This window comes from Kogia breviceps, chromosome 10 (genome assembly GCF_026419965.1).
Source record: "Kogia breviceps isolate mKogBre1 chromosome 10, mKogBre1 haplotype 1, whole genome shotgun sequence".
Lineage (NCBI taxonomy): Eukaryota > Metazoa > Chordata > Mammalia > Artiodactyla > Physeteridae > Kogia > Kogia breviceps.
In genome coordinates, this window is record NC_081319.1 from 87512769 (window position 1) to 87533953 (window position 21185).

The 21185-nt window shown below is 44.8% G+C and overlaps 2 protein-coding genes and 1 pseudogene across 11 annotated transcripts in view; 2 read left to right on the plus strand and 1 right to left on the minus strand.

The window, feature by feature from the left end:
- The window catches only part of CARMIL1 (capping protein regulator and myosin 1 linker 1), a 326341-nt gene that overhangs the window by 259285 nt on the left and 45871 nt on the right, over positions 1-21185 (minus strand). The gene's annotated exons all lie outside the window — the stretch shown is intronic.
- Positions 1-21185, plus strand: part of LOC131764413 (cytidine monophosphate-N-acetylneuraminic acid hydroxylase) — a 285608-nt gene that overhangs the window by 41070 nt on the left and 223353 nt on the right. The gene's annotated exons all lie outside the window — the stretch shown is intronic.
- LOC131763593 (small ribosomal subunit protein eS12-like) lies at positions 9365-13650 on the plus strand (annotated as a pseudogene).

Consider the following 21185-nt stretch of genomic DNA (forward strand, 5'->3'; position numbering starts at 1 on the left):
CAGGGAACTACATTCAATATGCTGTGATAAACCATAATGGAAAAGAATATGAAAAAGAACGTATATATATGTATAACGGAATAATTTTGCTATACAGCAGGAATTCACACAACACTGTAAGTCACCTACGGTTCTATAAAATAAAATTTTTAAGTACAATTCCTAATTTAAATAAATAAACAAATAAATCAATAAATAGAAGTATACGTTCCTGGGATGAGATTACAGGGATACCAACCAGACACTGCCTGAAATTCCACCACTGTAGCTTCCACTTAGTTCTTAAAATATAGTACTTTGAGCTGTTCTAACAAAAACGCCCCTGAACAGAACACTTTACACTGATATGCATCATTAAACCTTAGGTCACACAGGGAGCTGACAGCATGTTCGGGAAGAGGGGACAGGACACAGAAGACAAAATGAGATAGCCGACTTTCGGCACACCTAGGCTCTGAGCCTATCATAAGTCCCTGTCCCAAATTCCCTTTGTCCTCAACAACTTGGAGGAACTACTGAAATCACTCCTTGTCAAGAAACACAAGAAGGATGGACTTCCCGGGTGGCACAGTGGTTAAGAGTCCACCTGCCAACGCAGGGGACACGAGTTTGAGCCCTGGTCCAGGAAGATCCCACATGCCGCGGAGCAACTAAGCCCTTGTGCCACAACTATGGAGCCTGCGCTCTAGAGCCCATGAGCCACAACTATTGAGCCCGTGTGCTGCAACTACTGAAGCCCGTGCGCCTAGAGCCCGTGCTCCGCAACAAGAGAAGCCACCGCAATGAGAAGCCCATGCACCGCAATGAAGAGTAGCCCCCGCTCGCTGCAACTAGAGAAAGCCCATGGGTGGCTATGAAGACCCAATGCAGCCAAAAATGAATAAATAAATCAATTTTAAAAAGAAACACAAAAAGGAAACTACTGGGGCTTCCCTGGTTTCCAATCCTATAACCTAAGGCAAACGCTGTAAATGCCCACAGGGTCCCACAGATGGAATGCAGGGGCCAGATGAGCCTGTTCCCAGCTGAGGGCACAGACTTGAGTCCAGGCCAGGAGACCATGGTGGGTAGGAATGTGGCCCCAGCGTTGCTTGGTCACCTGACTTCTCAAGAGAAGTCACACAGCTGGATTTTCAGGTGCATCACCTGATTTTTATGTGGTAGCAACTCACATAATGTTTTAGATAACCGTGTACAGCTAAACAGGAAGTGGCTGTAAATCAGATGTTATCTCAGGGAACTCATTTGCAAACTCGGAGTTTGCATGCAGACTCAGCGTGGGACTAGACCTCATGGAGCATTTACACTGCACCCTCTTCCTGCCATAATCTTACTGTCCTCTGGGGGAGACAAAACCATGCCTTGCCAGCTCTGAGACCAAGAGGAGCACAGAAAGCAAGACAGGGTGGGCTACGTGCAACGCTTGCCTCCTGGGGCATCTTCAGCTGTTAGATGAGGGGCTGGTTTAGCCCAGGGCAGCATCGGGAGGGGCACAGTGTGGAGTGAGTGGAATACACTTGCCCATAGCGTAGGGACAGCCACACCTTGGAGCCACACAATCGTCCCAGTCAGTGAACAGACCTGGGGCAGCAGGAGCTACCAATGTCTTAAAAAGAAGACAAAAATTGGGCTTCCCTGGTGGCACAGTGGTTGAGAGTCCGCCTGCTGACGCAGGGGATACGGGTTCGTGCCCCGGTCCGGGAGGATCCCACATGCCGCGGAGCGGCTGGGCCCGAGCGCCATGGCCGCTGAGCCTGCACGTCCGGAGCCTGTGCTCTGCCACGGGAGAGGCCACAACAGTGAGAGGCCCGCGTATCACAAAAAAAAAAAAAAAAAAAAAGAAGGCAAAAATACAGATTTTTCTGGAAAACCTCCTAATCATTAAATGTTGGCAACTAATTCAAATCCTATTCCAATATTGTATGAGCTGAATTCAGCTCATAGGGCCACCTCTTTGTAGCCCCTGGATCAGGACATCTGCAAAGTTCCACCTAGCCCCTTAAACGTGTAATTCTCACAACTTCTCTGCAGCATTAACTTGACCCACTTTCTCATGTAAAGCTTTGAAAGAGGTGCTGTTGATTGCAGGAGACTAGAAGAAAAATGACTATCCTGGATCTGATCCTGGAATTAAAGGACATTAGTGGAAAAACTGGTAAAAATCCAAATGAAGTTGGTAGTTAACAGTATTGTATCACTGTTAATTTCTTGGCTTTGATAAGTTTACTACAGTTAAGTAAGCTGTTAACGTTAGGGAAAGCTGGGTAAATGTACATGGGAACTCTCTGAACTACTTTGGCTACTCTTCCATAAATCTAAAATAATTTCCAAATAAAAATTTTTTTAAAGAACTCATAGAACTGTACCCCACCCGAAGTATTAACTTTATAGTACATTAATTTCTAAAATGAAATGTTTTTAAACTTGCTAGTAAGCAGAACCATGAATTGCCTTGAATCTTCACTCTGATAGACTAAGAGAAACCAGAATGTACCAGAACTGGTTCTGTCCTTTACTTTATAGCGTCTGTGCAATAACCTGTGGGGCATGGAATCAATGGACTTTTACTGAGATAGCAAATGGCTGAATTTAGGTAATTATGATTAATTTGACTTGAGAAAGTTGCCAAGTACTTTAGCTTTTTGGTCTTAGAATACAAATTAACTTAAAACTGGAGGACTGGAGACAATGATTACCCAAACAAGAGAGGTAGAACCCAAATAATAAATGAAAAGTTCTGGCATGGAATAATGCAAACTACACAACAAAAGGCAGTGATCGTGCCCTCTGGCAAATGAGGTAATTAACATAAATAACACACAGTCTACTCACATCACCCAGCGTTTGAAACAGCACTGTTCGTTAGGTTAAAACATACTTACATCATCACGTTTCCAACCAGCTCCTTTCAATCTTTCTTTCCTTTTGTAATACGGCGGGATACATGGACAGAAATAAGCTGACATATTTCCAAATGTATAGAGAAAGCTGTACCATGAATGGGACGCACTGAAATCAACCAGCAGGAAAAGCTGTAGGAACTCTTTTCTAATTTGCACTCTGTCTGCCATTCCTATTATTACGGTCTTAAATCAATGTGACATACATAGTAAATATACTTAATAGAAAACATGAAATAAAGTAATTAGTTTCATTAGTGCTTTGTGGCAAACAGATTTACAATAACTTTAAGCCACAAGAATGCCCAGAGCCAGAAATAGTCATTCTTGTTTAACAAATATTTATGAGGCTCTACCACAAAGCAACCTATGCGCTCAGCCTCAGGAATAAGCAGTAAGCAAAACAAAGACGTCTGGTCCTGTGGAACTTATATTCTAGAAGAAGGGAGAAGAGACAAGGAATGAGATAAGTAAATAAAATGCAGACTCTGTTAGATGATGCTAAATGCTAAGGAATAATAAAGTAAAGAAAGGAGACAGAAAGTGTTGGAGGGGTGTTGAAAGTTAAGACGGGTGGTCAGAAAAGCAGGAAAGGCCTCACTGGACAAGTGACATTTGAGGAAAGACCTGAGGGATGTGAGGGAGCCTTGCCACATGGATAGAGGGTGGGAAAGGAAAGGGAATTTCAGCAAATGCAAAAGCTCTGAGGTAGAAGCAGGCCCAGACTGTTTCAAGAAACAGAATGAAGTGGAGAAAGTAACCGGGGGGGGGGGGGGGGGGGGGTGGGGGGGGGTGGTGTAAGAGATGAAGTCAGAGAGTAATGGCGGCCTAGGTCACAGAGTAGCTTATAGGTCACAGGAATGACTTTGGCTTTTCCTCTGAATGAGATGGAAAGAGGATTGACATGATCTGAGCACATCTAATAACAGACTAAAGGGGATCAGGCTGGAAGCAGAGAGGCCGGTTAGGACATTCCATTAATCCAGGTGAAAAATTATGGTGGCCTGGCCCAGCTTGATAGCAGTCAGATGATAAGAAATGGATTGTGAATATATTTTGAAGGATTTGGATTTGCTGATGGGGTGTGAGAGAAAGATAATTCAAGAATGACTCCAAATGTTTTGTCCTAACTAAACGGAAGAATGGAATGCTGTTCACTGAGATGGAAAGACTGGAGGGGCAGCTTGGTGGGGGAGGGGAGCAGCTTGGAGGTAAGAGGAGAATTAGGATTTCCTTTTTGGACAGTTACATTGTTTGTTTGTTTTTATTGTGGTTTTAAATTCAAGCAGTTGATTTTTTTTTTCATGTGGGAATAGTTTTAATTGGCTATATGCCCTAACTGAACACACTTCCCAAAATTATTAAGTAATAGCCACACCATTTTCATTAAAAACATTTCAAAACCAAAAGAACTTGAAGTTTTGCCTTTTCCCCAAGGTTCATTAAACAGCTAAAAACAGAGCTGAATAGGTAAATCACAAAATAATAACTAGTAACTAGCAATACTGAAGCCTAGTTAACTCTCAGTTACCCAGATAATCATGTTATCCAGAACACTTTACTCACCAAATTCAATGGAGAAATGACACTGAATGTATCGGTGGACTAGAAAATATTAGCAAAACATCTGTACGTTTCAAGCAGTTGATTTTTATTCCAGTATTCCTGAACGTATATAATCAAAAAACAAGCTGACGGGATATTACCTCAAGATCCATTCAGAAAAGGCATTATCAGCCCTAGGTTTCATCACTGATTTACCTTTTCCAAAGCTCGTCCCCACATCCTACATCCCTCTCAGACCCTCCCTCCGAAAACATTAACGCTTCTCAGCAGTAGTAACTTTGACAAGATTCAAGCAATTATCAAGGTAATTTTGCCCCCAGCCTGCCTTTTTTTCCCCTCCCTTTGCCTCTAGAAGCCCTCTTTTGCCCACACATCTTTGTGCGATCCCCCAGATGCAATTTCCCAGAAGGGATCCCCCTAGAAATGATCATCCAGTGAAACAGACACCTCAGCACCCTTGAGGGGTTCCAAGGACATATTATGTTTGAAATGCCTATTAGACGCATCTGAGTATTGATGACCAGCAGGCAGTCAGATAAAGGGGGCCTGGGGTTCACAGGAGAGATCAGGGCTACAAATAAAAATGTAGCAATCTTCATCATACAGATGAGTTTTAAAGCATAAGCTAAATAGCGAAGAGATATAAGTGCCCTGAGGCACTCCATTTCGAGATTGGGGAGATGAGGAACACAGCAAAGGAGGCTGAGAAAGACCAGCCAGAGAGGAACAAGGAAAACCAGGAGGGGTGTGTCCGGGCAGTCAAGTGGAGAATGTATTCAAGGGGGAGAATAATCGACCGTGTCAAATGCTGCTGTAGTTGAAATAAGAGGAGACTGGGACCACTGTGGACCGCAGCGGTGAAACGTCACTGATGACCTGATAAGAGCAGAGGCGGTGGAGTCTGAGTTGAGGGGTAAAAACCCCACCATATGGGTTCCGGATAGAACGGGGCGGGGTTGGGGGCGGACAGCAATGTTTGACATGAATACTGATGACTCATTCCAAATGTTCTGTTGTAAGAGGAAGAGAAGAAATTGGCCAGTAGCTGGAAGGGAAATCAGAGTCGAGAGAGGATGTTTTTATTTAATGGGAAAAATAATAACTTGTATGCCTGTGGGAATTTAGTAGAGAGAAGAAAACTGATGATATAGAAGGGAAAGGAGAAATTTTATGGAGCAATGCCCGTGAGAGGGTATTTGGAGATGGAAACGGGATGTCGTGCCCAAGGACCTGGGGGCTCGGGCACAGACACAGGCAGGTGCTAGGTGTGGTGCAGGGAGCATGTGGAAGTTCTCTTCCGATTGCTTCCATTTTTTTTTAAACTTTTTTAGTGAAAAAGGAAGTGGCAAAGAGTACAGAGACAATGGATGTTTGAAGAGCAAGTATAAAGTATGGGATGGTTGTCTAAGAGAGGGAGGGAATGAACAGACAGTGGCAACACGACATGACTGTCAGGTGACATCAAGGGCCCACCTGGCACTTGTGATCACAAACGTAGAGTGAGATGATCAATACGGTGGGGTATGGTTTTGTCCTGGCACATGTGGCTGCACAGGTGCAGGCACAGAGCAGGTGCAGAGAAAGAGATGGATTTAACCAGAATTGTGGTTTAGTCAAGCAAGAACGACACAGTGTGAGAGGGATAAGGGTGATAAGGATGTACGTAGTGATGAGAGTGGTTGATCAGGGGATTCAAGCTGGGAAAGGAGAGAAGTCAGGACTTGGGGGTGAGGGTGGAACCATGAAGGGGTGGCGGATTCAATGAACAGAAGGTCCTGGTGGTCCAAGGACTGTCGAGGTTGGAGGTACTGCACAAGGCGAGCCAGAAGGACGGGACTGGTGGTCAGAGTGGGGTGTCCAGAGAGAGCTATGGAGGCACTGCGGTTACTGGTGATGACAGGACCAAGGGCATGACCCTGGGATGGAGTCACTGAGGGAGGTGGGAGACCACTCATAGGAGGAGATGAGGTTGAGAAACTGAGGGATGAAGGGGTTGGATTACCGACATGAAATTCAGAACTAATAGGACTTGCGTTGGAAAGAGCGACAGTGAACCAGAAACCGAGATCTTCAGGGAATGAGGGGAGTGACTGGGTGGAGGGGCAGACGCCTGACAAGGGACAGGGGACCACACCGAGAGACCTGAGACAGTGGGAAGCTTTCGGGAGGAGGGGACACAGCACAGAAACCTCGTAGAAAAAACCTTATTTTTGGCGGTACGGGGGTCTCTCACTGTTGTGGCCTCTGCCGTTGCGGAGCACAGGCTCCGGACGCGCAGGCTCAGCGGCCATGGCTCACGGGCCCAGCCGCTCCGCGGCATGTGGGATCTTCCCGGACCGGGGCACGAACCCGCGTCCCCTGCATCGGCAGGCGGACTCTCAACCACTGCGCCACCAGGGAAGCCCATTTTTTTAAAAAAATTTATTTATTTATTTATTATTTTTGGCTGTATTGGGTCTTCGTTGCTGCGTGTGAGCTTTCTCTAGTTGCAACAAGCGGGGGCTGCTCTTCGTTGCAGTCTGCGGGCTTCTCATTGCGGTGGCTTCTCTTGTTGTGGAGCACGGGCTCTGGGCACGCGGTTTTCCGTAGTTACAGCACGTGGGCACAATAGTTGTGGCTCATGGGCTCTAGAGCACAGGCTCAGTAGATGTGGCTCACGGGCTTAGTTGCTCCGCGGCATGTGGGATCTTCCCGGACCAGGGCTCGAACACGTGTCCCTGCATTGGCAGGCGGATTCTTAACCACTGCGCCACCAGGGAAGCGTAGAGGATACTACCCCATCCCTAACCGTGGTTCAAGGGTAAGGTTAAAAACCTGCAGCCACTTGAGAGGCCTGCAGGAGAAGCAGTACTGTCAGGGGAGCTCCAGGTTTCCAGAAAAGCAAGAACGGGAAGGGGACGTCCACAGACAAGGTCAGGAAGTTGGGGATTTGCTGATGCTGACCCCGAGGGCACAGAGTGCACAGCGAGGGAGCTCCAGAGGGAGAGACAGGATTTTAAAAACTGAAGTAAAGAGAGCTTCCCTGGTGGCGCAGTGGTTGAGAGTCCGCCTGCCGATGCAGGGGACGCGGGTTCGTGCCCTGGTCCGCGAGGATCCCACGTGCCGCGGAGCGGCTGGGCCCGTGAGCCATGGCCGCTGAGCCTGCGCGTCTGGAGCCTGCGCTCCGCAACGGGAGAGGCCACAACAGTGAGAGGCCCGCGTACCGCAAAAAAAAAAAAAAAAAAACTAAAGAGTCAAATGAGGACATGACAAAGGGCTGAGGGATGCCTTGGGAGTCCAGGCTTCCTATGGTGACTGGCCCAAATAGGAGTAGGAAGTGTGATGCTGCTGGTCCTGATGCTGAAGGCAGAGTGATGGAGAGGCTGGCAGTGTGGAAGGGTCTTTCCAGGAGCAGAGAACTGGGGGTCCTATCTGACCCCCACTGAGGATGTTAGGGGTGCTGAGGAAGGTGGGGGGCTGCTGAGAAGATACAGACTTACTCCTCACTAATGGGCCGGTAGAGAGACGTTTTGTAATATTAGCCTCTTCCGAAAAATGTGAAAATACTGACTTGACCTAACTTTCCCAGCAATTACCTTAGATCCTTTATGTCTAAAAATAAATGTAAATCCTCTAGAAACCACAATTCTGCATTTTTTAAACTACCCAAGGGAACTCCCTGGCAGTCCAGTGGTTAGGACTCCGTGCTTTCACTGCCGGGGCCCGGGTTCTATCCCTGGTTGGGGAACTAAGATCCCACAAGCCACGTGGCCAAAAAAATAAAATAAAATAAACTACCCCATATTTCCTCAACTACGGGAGAATGAACATGAAAGCACATAAGCCTTCACGGTGACACACTGGCCATTGGGTGCTATAAACATTCTAAGTTAAAGAAACACCCAATGATGTACATTCTTCCGCAAGTACATACAATCTTATAAAACATCGGAACAAGGAGGAGCAGTGCTTAGGCCCTGAACTCTTTAGAAGGATTCTTAGAAGGAAATTGTGTGCTTATTTTACGTCTGGAAAATAAGATTAGACAGATAGTTACATCATATTTCCTGACAAGATTATTAGAGTGCGGTTGCCACAGTAACCAGTGAGGCACTGCATAGCTGGAGGAGAAGGAAAGTTAGAGGGCATCTTTTTCAAAAAGAATAAATGACATACTTTCAGAGCAGGTAAGAATTGCTAAAGGCCCTGTAGTTGGATCCTTCACTCAAAGGGCCCTAGAAGATATAGTTTTTACATATAGAGAAACTATAAGAAATGCTCTTTTGAAATTTCACATCATCCAAAGAGAAAAATAAGGTAAAGATGAAACTTCTTAGGCATGAGTTGAGAGATGTTGGAAAACTTATCAGTAATGATAAATAAAATAAAGATTTCAAGCCTAACTACAAAGAACAGAGACACATCCTTAGTACTTACTAGATGCCGAGCACTTTCTTTTCACTTAATCCTCACAACAATTTCATTTCTTCGGTTGAGCAGTCACAGAAGTAATCAAGGTTTCAGAGTATAGTTGGCCCTTTGGATCAGAGGGCTCCACACCCGCAGACTGAACCAACCACAGATCGAAAATATTTGAAAAACAAAATTCCAGAAAGTTCCAAAAAGCAAAACTTGAATTTCCTGCACTCTAGCAACTATTTACACAGCATTCATATTGTATTATGTATTATAAGTAATCTAGAGATGATTTAAAGTATGCAGGAGGATATGCACAGGTTATATGCAAATATATGCCATTTTATATAAGGAAGGTGAGCATCTTGGATTTCGGTATCCTCGGGGGGTTCCAGAACCAATCCCCTCGCGGATACCGAGGGATGCCTGTAAGTTCCAGAGCTGGGATTTGAACCCCGGTGAGCCCAGCCCCCAAACCTGCCCTGCATCTAGAGACTCTCGGGATGGCCCGGTATCCATGACAGCTGTAGTCAGGTTATCAGTCCAGATGAGCGTCTAGCCTGCCTGTCACCAAAAGCTGACGTGAGCAAGTCACTCTCATCCTCTCCGAACCCGAGTTTCCTCATCTGGAAATGAGATTAAATAACCTCTTCACAGAGGGAAAACCAAAGATCCAAATAAGTCTCTGGCCTAGTTTTATACATACAAAGTCATGCTCTTAGAAACAGGTCAGGGGAAACCTTAATGGTCTCATCACCTCCTGATGTTCATATCGCATCTGAGACATCCCCACGCCGAAGTCTCATCCATCTTACACCTGAATTCTTCCTACACCTGAATTCTTCCAACTGCAGGTTACTCACCAGCCAATGAAGAAAAATACTTTTAACTCCAGACAATTAAACTCTGTCCCATTTAATGTCCTTTCTCTGACTCTAGTTGTATACTATGCACTCATTCAGAGCAAGTTTGGATACTCAGTAAGCTCTAAATATTGGAAGATACCAACTCCTTTGAAGAAGAGCTTCGCAACCTTTTCCACACCTGCGCCCCCCTCCACCTGTCGGGCATTATTTTCTGTTCTCCATGTTCCCTAAAGATCGCAGGCATGGATGAACAACCTCTACCCCCAATGTCCTCAGGACCCTGGGAAGGTATTCTGTTAGGCTAAGAGGCTTAAATTCATTTAGAAAAACTAGATCTTTCTTATTACTTCCCCAACACATTGTTAACATTCTGGATTTTTAAATATGTATATAAAAGATAGACCAAAAAAAAAAAAGGATAATAGGAGCTGAAGGGTTATGCTCCATCAGTACACACACCCTCCCATCAGTTCCGTTCAGATGCAGCTTTTATTTTCTTCTGGCTCTGAGCACTCCTTTGACAACAGTTTATCATCCATAGCATCTTCTGCAAGTCTCACGTCTCTCTAGAATCAGGCAGCCTCGAACCACACCCCAGCTACTTAACTAGCTGTGCAACCTACAGCACTACCCAAAAACTCAGTGCCTCAACTTGCTCATCTGTAAAATGGCAATAACAATAACATCAACCTCATAAAGTTCTAGTGAGGTCAAATAGGAACACTTAGTGCCTGGCACGAGTATGTGAACATTAGCTACTATCACTGCGGTTCCCCTTGACTGTCAGGCCTCTATTTTTGGCGTACTTCCTTTTAAGATCTAAGTTCATCAGGAAACTGACACATTGTCATACTTCTTCCTTCTGGTACTTTCCCCTTATCTTCTCCAAAGGATTCATTTATAAATACACAGTCAGAATTAAAATATCTGAGAGTTGCCTAACTTTCCTGACAGATATCTGGACTATGATCACTTAGCAATTCTTATTCAACATTTTTTAAAGCAACAGCTCCCTTACAGTCTTAGTCTTCTCCAGCATTCATTTTTGAGGTTGAGTCTACTGACTCACCGTCTTGAACGCAGGGGGCGTTTGGATCTCTCCTGCTAGTGAGTGGTTGGTTCGCGGTCTTCTGCGGATCCATCCGGTCTTTCATCAATGTGACCGATGCCCCTTGTGGTCAACAGCAGCATGTTAAAGACAGATGGCTGGGGTCTGAGGTTCCATCTGAAGTTGTGGAACAAAGCTACACTAATTGGGCCTATCTGGGAATTAAACCTCTGGTCTTTGGCCTTTCTAAGTATCACACCATGAACAAACAGGCCCATATTCTTGGCCTCCAGCCCAAAGCAATAAATGCTCGCGGATTGTTCTTAGTCGTTTGTAAAGTTCTACAAGTGGAGGATCTGTCAGATAACCAATATTCTACACTCAAAATGTTGTGACATAAACGCTGGTTCAAAAATAGCAATCGTTACAAAAGACATTAAGCTACACATTGAACACTGAAGACTTTAATGGCAGCTGACTTGAGAAGTAAGGAGAAACCTTCTGCTTCATCACTATGGAGCTTGAAAAACAAATGACCCTCCCAAGGAAGGTCTGCCCACCTGGGTTTGTTGGGGAGAGAATCAGAGGCTCAGTCAAATTTCCATCTTAATGCTATTTAGAAAGTGGTCTCTGGCTGTGGTAAGGCTAAAGAAAACATCTTAAAAAATGTAAGTAATGAATCTATAAGGAGGGGAAAGTAATAAGGAACCAAACAAATAATGAAGTTGACAGTTTCCTTGAGTCTGACAACAACGCATTCTAATGGGCATGATGTTGGAATCTTGGAAAGTGGGAAGGGAGCATCTGCAGCCAATTCTTTCTTAAAAACATCACCATCACCTCCACCATTTACTGATCATGTGCCTGTAAACGACTGTGCTAAGAGGGTTCATGCCATACCTCATTAATCTTTATAAAAACCCCAATGGCAGAGATTACTGAGGTTTAACAAGGGTAAGTAACATGCACAAGGTTGCACAGAACAGGGCTGGGACTCAAACATCAAAGCCTCTCCATGCCCTTAATTACTGGCCTTCCAAAGAACACCAGCATCCCTGCATCTGGCCTCCCACTTCCCGGCCAGAGACAGACCCAACTCTGAAGAGAACAGAAACTTCCATTTGGTGGCTTTACCAGTTCTGGACACCACGGTCCCAAAGGCCACCAATCTGTCTATGGTCACACTGCTAGGAGTTGCTGTTCTGTTCAAGAAAGACCATCTGAAGTATCTACTACCCGAGTATCCACCACACAGGGAAGAATAATGAAAACTGGACAGACTCCATGATAGGAATCAAAGTAAGCCCAGAAAAGAAGCAGGCAGGTTGCATAAAAGGTAAAGGGTTTCCTGCCCCGATATTACATTAAGAAAGTAACCTCCTGGTAAACTCCATGAATCCCAGCGAAAGAAAGCAGAGGGAGATGGAGGTGAGAAAGAGAGGGAGGTGGATGGGGGGAAAACCAAACTCCACCTTCGTATGTTAGCTAGAAGCCAACCAGGCAGCAAGAGCAACCAGAGCTCAGACTCAAATGGTTTCCCAAGAGGCTTCAAACAGCGAAGGAGGGGAAAACATTTTCCCCTCCCAGGCCAAGCTTAAGAGATTGTGGGTGCGTGCATGGGGGAGGTGGTAGGCCCCTATCTATAACAGGGGCAAACTTCTTCATTTTCACCTCCATCGGTTTGTTGTGGTGGTTTTTATTTTATTTTGTATTGCTGGGGGAACAAATGGGAACTTGGATAGGACAAAAAAAAAAAAGTCACAAAGGAAATTCTGTAGTTTGTTTTTCATTCATGGAATATACAAATTCCATCAAAACTATTACACCCTTTAGGGACCCTCTATGGGAGGAGTAATGCTGGTGGAAACTCAAATTCTGAAACAACGGGATCACCCTTTAACTTTCAGCATATAAAACTTATGTGCTGATTCTCTTCATTTTAAATAACTTTCAAAAGACAAAAATAGCACAGCCCAAGAAGTAAGATTTAAGTGTGAAATCCTTTCACAACAGAACAACTCATTCATCAAAATAGCTGTTAAAACCCAATCAATGGCCCACTCACTTATTGGAAAAGTGCTAAATACAAAGATTTCCTCAGAATAAAATTCTCTGAACTGGTCTTCTAAAATCAGTGCGGCGATTTAAACCTGCTCATAGATAATGACATAATGGCAAAACTATTACCAAAAGTACAGACTCTCCTAATAAAAGTAGTCAAGAAATAGAAAAAGGACCACCTTTTTTCTGTAAAACTAATATGTAAAGGCAGAACTACTAGGAAAATCAAGGGAATGTGCCTGCCTCTATTCTCATCAGATACACAGAAAATGAGGACCGTGGCTCCTTCCCTGCCGCCGCGGAGTTGCACAGAGGCAGAGGCTCAGATGCACTCAAGATTCGGCTCCAGCCTTAACCCACCACCATGGCCCCAGGGCCAAGGAAGGCTTTGCTGCTGGAGGTGTAATGGACGTTAACACTGCTCTGCGAGAGGTGCTGAAGACCGCCCTCCCCTCATCCAGGACGGCCTAGCACGTGGAATTCACGAAGCTGCCAAAGCCTTAGACAAGCGCCAAGCCCACCTCTGCGTGCCTGCATCCAACTGTGATGAGCCTATGTATGTCAAGTTGGTGGAGGCCCTCTGTGCTGAGCAGCAAATCAACCTGAGTAAGGCTGATGACAACAAGGAACGAGGGGAATCGGTAGGCAACCCCGTAAAGTGGTTGGTTGCAGCTGTGTGGTGGTTAAGGACTATGGCAAAGAGTCTCAGGCCAAGGATGTCATCGAGGAGCACTTCAAACGCAAGAAAGGATCAAATGAAAAAACTGGGCTCTTGTTCCTCATATCTGGTTTTTTATTTGGGGCAGGAAAGTAAAGTCCCTGCTAACGAAAGACAAAAGATATTCGTTGCAAAATAACTGGAAGCACGCTATCTGTCTCCTGGTTTCTAAGTGAAAGCCTATTCTCCCAACCAGTAAGTAACTTCAGTGTTGGCAAGTAGAAGAGCCCAGTAAAGATAGGCTTACAGTAGGGTACTGTTGACAGTCAGGGCTTCTTGGGTGTGAACATTTATCACGACTATGACAAGGCCAGCCTAGAACCTAGAGAAACGGGTTGAGGCTAGTCAAGTGTGGGTGTCACTAACTTAAAATCCTAAAGCTGGATTGGATTTAGGCTGTGGGACACTAGAAGGTACATGAAGCCCAGGTGCATTTATGCACATGCCCATTAGGGAAGGTCGGGGTGTCTTACCTTTATTTACCTAAATATTAGGCACAGAAACAAGATGTGCTTCCATGTATTCTACTCCCTCTAGAATCTCAGTAGGGAGACGTAATGGTGACCCATGTACTTCAAGCCTGGATCGAGTTGGGTTTGTTGGTATGAGTATGAAAGGTTGAGCCAGGTAGGACTAATGGAAGTCTTAACATTGGAATCCCTTGTAAATTGCCAACTGGGGTGCTTTGAGTTTCTCTCTCCTGCTTTGCCAGTCTTACTATACGGTTACAGGACACATGTGAAGGGAAAATGAATTCAGTTTGCTTTTAATTCTGATTTCCTTACATCATCGTTGGCTTAACATTTTGAGTCCCTATACTGTATTTGGTGCTGTTTGAGTCTGTTGATGCAGTGGAAAAAACATATTTTTGTTTGAAAAAAAAAAAAAAGAAAAGAAAATGAGGACTGTGATTTGACAACCCATGCAAAATAGTCTCCCAGGGGACAAAAGTCCTGGTGACAGAACACAGCAGTGTACAGCCACAGCCACCGGGGTACCCTCCTATCACATTAAACACTACTGAGTATTTATAACTATAATAACCTTCTTTACACACGAAGACCTTGCGGTTAAAGAAGTGTTTTTTTTAATATCTTTACTGAGTCAAAATATTAGTCACCAAATGAAAGTTTTCAAAAACTCTTCACTACATCATGTCCACTCTGAGCAAACAACACTCTCTGCTACAAGAACATTTTCGAGTATTTTGTTTCACCGTGGAACAAAGGAATCGCTCACTGGGCTGTCCTCACTCGCGGCTGGCCTCATTCAGTTCACTTGAAGAACCTCTGACCCATCACCACCATGATCGCCCCCCCCCACTTGTGTTTTCTCTATGGCACCTTTCAGAGAACAACTCCACACAGTTCAAATGTCAATGATGCCATTATGGGCATGGAATCTTTTCGAGGATGTTGGCTGCTTATACCATTGTGTGACTGGACAACTGACTTGACATTCAGTTTTTTAGAGGTGGTCCAGATCTCAGTTTCCTTCCAGCTTCCTTAAAATAGAGGTGAGATCATCGAGGTCAGAAGAAAGGTGCCCAGTTACTATAATACAAATGAATAAACAGAAACGTGAAAAATAAAGAAATTAAGACCCTTAGCTCGTAAATGTTATTGGGGTTTTTAATAGTTGTGGAGAAATGAGATCGAGTGCAAATATACTGGAGCGAATACTGGATGCTGAACCATCAATACTTGAATCTTGAACGGATATATGGTTGACTCACAGCAAGACATTCATTAACTCAGAAGTGGAGATGCATAATAAGGAAGTAGAGAGATGTATTTGAATAGCTCTACTTTTTTTAAAGGCACAAATCATGATAAGCATTTATCTCTTTAAACTTTATGACATCATAATCCAGCACAATGACTGCCTTCACAAAGAAGCACTTCACTTACTAGAGCAGGCATACAGTATATTTAAACATGATTTTTTTACATCCAATCTATACACTGTCTTTTAAAGGGCAACTGTACCAACACTACAAATCTGTTAGTGAAAGAACAGAATTTTTAAAATGTAATTCTAAATGACTCCTGAGTCTGAGGAAGATACAGATATTAAAGTTTATATCTATACATTGTTCCTAAAAGGATGCATCTAAAACAGTGATTCAAATAAACCCTTTTCTGGAGCACAGCTGGGCACAACTTGACAAACACTGAAATAGGTGCTCTGTTTATTGATTGTTTTGGTTCACTCATTCAGGCAGGCAACAATTACTGAGTGCCTACCAGGTACCGTGCACTATGAAAGGGGCTTGAGGGTATAAAAATGGAATGAGAGTAGTTTTTTACTCTTAATAAAAGCTAAAAATAATAATACTAGATTGAAAATATAAATAATAATCAATAGGACTTAAGCATAGGTGCTTTCATGAGTGATTTACATGCATTAACTCATTTATCCTAAAAACAATCCTAGGAGATAACCATTTTACAGGTGACAGAGCTGAAGCACAGAAAGGTTAAGTGACTTGTCCAATGTCACACAGCGTGGAGCCAGGACAGCACGGGTTTGAACCCAGGCCACCTGGGACTACAGTCCACACTCCTCACCATCACGTTATGCTAAGTTGCTCGCAGGCTGATGGGAAGGTGGCTGCGTCTGGAAAGGATTTCAGTCAGAGGTTAATGCTACCTAAGAGCATGGAGGCAAGAAACCTCTTCTCATCCATAGAGCAAGTAGTTGCTAAAGCTGGGACTAAGGACGCACACAGCGAGGGGCAGGAGACGTGGCTGGAAAGGGAAGCAGGGGTCAGAAAACAGCACCTGAAATCTATGGGTGGGAAGGGGGGTGAGTGAAGGGTTTTTCCTCCTGGGAATACAGAGGATGGGTGGAAGGGAGGTGAACTAGGAAGCAAGGAGGCAAGAACCAGAAGCACAAGTTGCGTTGCAAATTGCAATTTAAAAAATAAACACATTCAGACCATGGCATATGGTTCACAGAGACAAGCGTTCTTACATAACAACCCACACGTGATGGGGAAATGAATGTCAAAGACAGGAAAGCCGAGTTGACCTTCCAGACCAGCCCTGACTTGCATGACCTCAGGAAGTCTCTTAATCTATGTGGGACTCAGTTTCCTCACTTGTAAAGATGGGATACTTATAGGTGTTTCACTTCTTCTTTTATTTTTTTTATTTTTTTATTTTTTTATTTTTTGACATGGATCTCTTTATTAAGACATGTGGATTCTCATAGGCACCCGCTTTCCACTTTTAAGAAAATCCAGTTTACTTGAGAATGGCCAAGATCTTAGTATCAGTACATCGTTTCCACCTCATAGGAAACCTGAAGGGGTCTCTTGGGACTCCCAGGTCACTGTACTGTCCACAGACCTGTTTACACTCAAGTGTCTTCTGGAATTCCTTCTAAATTTCAAAAGGCAGCTGGGCAACAGAACACTATTACTCTGCTGGTTTTTAAGGTGCAATTCCAGGGTTAAACATTGTGCCGAAACTTAAACATTTTCAAATTGCTCAGGCTTAACTTCCAAAAATAGTGTATTACTCACTTTACTAATCTCCCTGCCAAATAAAGGCCCCCAAAGCACCGTTAACTGCACAAGTCAGGCAAGGCTCCTCTTCTCTCCCCGAATCAAATTATTTGGAATCCCAAACGAATGCTTGAAGCCGAAGCACACGACAACAGGCTTCCCTGAAAAAGGTTCACTTCTTTTTTTAAACGCACAGTTAAATAAGTTTAGCAAATACTGCGTACTTTACTAATCCTCCTCTGGAAGAGATGCAAAACACATTCAATATTAAATGCTCTGACAAGTTCTGCCATCAAGAAACCTCCTTCTCTAAACTTGTTTGACCAAATAAAGTTCTATTCATTTAACACTTTGGAACCTTGGCATTCCAAGAGACACAGCATAGCAAACAGCAGGGAAGGGGTCTTTCCACAAAGCTCAGCTTTGCTGGGTGAGGACCTCATCCTCCGCTATTCAGAAAGGTTTCCTCCCATGTAGCAGGATCAAGACACAGGCAGCGGAGCGGGTACACAGTACACAGCGGGTACACAGTCTCTCCAACTGAAATCCTGCCTCTCTCTCCAAGGCAGTTATTTCCGAAGACCCCAGTTAGGACTCTTGCTTGGGTCACATGCCCACCTCCTGGACTAATCGCTGTGGTCCAGGGACTAGGGCACAGGGACCAGCAGGCACAGAAACACAGGACGACGACACAATAAATATTTGCAAACAAATGAATAAACTGGGAAAGGGCTGCTGGGCTGGGCAGACAAAAACAGCAGATTGCCAGTTCAACCACTACCTAGGCTTTTATGATTATTACGACTGAAAATTTAGCGCTGAGAGTCCTGGCAACAAAGGTAAAAAGCAAACACAGTGTTATTTTAACTAACGATTTTTTTAAAAGGAAGCAGGTAAGTTTTTTAAATGAGAAACGTTTGGTTGCTAACAGCAATTTAGCATAGAAGCTATTCACTCAAAACCATCCACGAGGGCTTCCCTGGTGGCGCAGTGGTTGACAGTCAGCCTGCCGATGCAGGGGACGCGGGTTCGTGCCCCGGTCTGGGAGGATCCCACGTGCCGCGGAGCGGCTGGGCCCGTGAGCCATGGCCACTGCGCCTGCGCGTCCGGAGCCTGTGCTCCGCGACGGGAGAGGCCACAACAATGAGAGGCCCGCGTACCGCAAAAAAAAAAAAAATCCACGGGTCCTTAATGAAGCACAGAATAGGAAAATGGACTGATTATTGCTTTAACCAAAAAATGTGGACATGTCCTTCACACCCAGCTTCTCATATCAACTTTTGCTAACAGCCAAAGACAAACATTAAAAATTAAAGGCACTTCTTCAGGGTGCTTCTTCCGGGCAGGTCCAGCCAGGTAGTTTTCTAGAAATCTAATAAAAAGAGGACTCTATTCTGACTACCTAGGGGACAGTCCTCTGGGTCCTGCCAGGCAGTGAGGCAGAATAGAAAGAGTAAAGGCCGCAGGGTCGGACAGACAACCAACGTTGTCGGCTTCTGGCCTCCACTGATTAGCTTTGGAAAATGGTTGAAGGATTTTAAGCAGGGAATGATAGGCTTGGATTTGCATTTCAGAAAGCCACCCGGGCAGCTGTGCAGACAGGATCAGAGTGAGGCCACAGGCCATGGGGCTAGTAGTTCAAAGGCTGCTGTGGCTTCCCTGGTTGCGCAGTGATTTAAAGTCCGCCTGCTGATGCAGGGGACACGGGTTCGTGCCCCGGGGGCCCTTGGGCCATGGCTGCTGGGCCTGCGCGTCCGGGGCCTGTGCTCCACAACGGGAGAGGCCACAGCAGTGAGAGGCCCGCGTACCGCAAGAAAAAAAAAAAAAAAAAAAAAAAGGCTGCTGAAGTTTGCCTGGAGAGCCGGTGATGACAGCCTGAACTAAATTTTAAAGGGACTTAGTACCCACAAAATCTCCTTAGTCTACAACAGGTCAGCCTCACTCGTGAGGCATCTATGACAGCAGTGGTGCCCTAGGAACACACAGTCCTTCTCCAGAATATTTTGTGTAGCGCTGTTCCCCCACCTACTAATGAGGTCCTTGCATGTAGCAGAGAACAAGTGACTTCTTCAGCTTTTATACTAAAACAAACAGAAGAAAAATGGTTCTGACAGCAAGAGGCTGGAGGGGGCCCAGAATGAGCTGACCCCAGAGCGCAAGCAGTGGCAAGGCTTCGTTCCTCAGGGTCCTCGTGGGCGGAAGAGATGCTGCCTACCTCCTCCCAGGAAGCTCGCTTCCCCTTGTTGAAGACTGATTTCCCATAGAAACAATGTTAGCATCAAACAAACTTCTTGCATAATTTATCTTGATAAACATGATTCACTTCTGCAAAACTTTTAGCAAAATTATATTACAATAAGTTCTGACCTCCCTCCCCTATCTAGAACACAGAAACAAAAAACAACCTTAAAATACAAACTATCATTTAAGAGCTCAGCAAAATTATAAGACTGATCAACAATCCTCATCTTTCTAAGTCTATAATGGAGCATCTGAGCCAGTCCTTCAAAATGGCAGAGCCAGCACCTCTGAGAAGTGTTCACTTAAACCAAGGCCTAGGCCATCCGAGGTCCCATCCTCACCTGTGTTCTAAAACCAAAAAGGATTTTCTGAGTTGGTTACAACTTAGCAGGTCTCCCAGCCTCCAGCCTTGCCATACTGTAAGCCCATTACCACACTGGGGTCAAATGTAAATCTGATGCCGCCCCTTCTTTCTGGACTCCTTAAAGGGTTCTGGAAAGCCCTCCATGACTTAACCCCAAACTATATTTCATACGTTAAATTCTTTTCCCAATTGTCACTAACTCTTAGCCTTCAAGCCTCAACTCAGGCATCAACTTCCCAGGGGAACGTCCATCTAGCTCTGAACTAAGCCAAGGGCCAGTGTGTCATCCCACAGCACTGTGGGCACACCTCTTACTACATGATACTGAGATTATCAGTTAAGAGTCTGCATGTTCTTTTCGTTTTGCTTATCTTCCTACCCCTCGTAGAAGCACTGGGCCCAACACGTCACAGGCACCTCATTCGTGTTTGCTAAACTAACTACAGAATGAAACTTCTTCTCCGACTTCCCTCTCTACTCCTGACCTTCAATTTCCTGCCCTACAACTGTGTGCCTCAATGTGCACAAATGGGTTATTTTCCCCACAAATCCCCAATGCTGATTAGAATCACATACTCTTCACAAGTTCACCATTAAACAACTCATATCAAAGAATGTCTGCTAGGGGACTTCTCTGGTGGCGCAGGGGTTAAGAATCCACCCGCCAAAGCAGGGGACACGGGTTCGAGCCCTGGTCCGGGAAGATCCCACATGCAGTGGAGCAACTAAGCCCGTGAGCCACAACTACTGAAGCCCACACGCCTAGAGCCCGAGCTCCGCAACAAGAGAAGCCACCGCAATGAGAAGCCCGCGCACCGCAACAAAGAGTAGCCCCCGCTCACCACAACTAGAAAAGCCCACGCGCAGCAACAAAGACCCAACACAGCCAAAAATTAACTAATTAATTAATTTTAAAAAAGAATATCTGCTTAGATTAATAATAATGAGATAATGCCCGGACTAGAGATTGAAACTTTCCACATATCTTCATATACACTGAACAGCCTGAACAACTCTTTGCGGTAAAAATATCCTTTCTTCTCATCATTTTTCTCAACCCAATCTTTCAAAACACACACATGCAACAAGAACAGCTAAGATACTGTCAGTACCTTTGAAAAATCCGGGCTGAAACAAGAAGGGATCTGTACTTAGATATGACGTTAGAGATGATCAGTTCTCTCATTGAACTTCTCCAAAAGATCCCTTATGTGTTCCATTTAAACACGTTTCCTCTTACTCGTATCTTGATCTGAACACCAGCAATGCCTCTTAGACGAGAAGACTTCTCATCCTGTGCTTTTGCAAGGATAATACACATTTCCAAACACATCACTGAGGGCGAGGGTCAGGGAACCCAAACGTGTAGAGAGGCCAAGGTGGTGTTGGGCCAGTCACTACCTCTTCTGATCTGTGTGAGGCACAGACGTAGGCCTGATTCCAAAGTCTAAGCTCTCAAGAGCAGCTGGAACTGAGATATATGACTGAAATCTCCCAATTTGTAAATACTGGCAA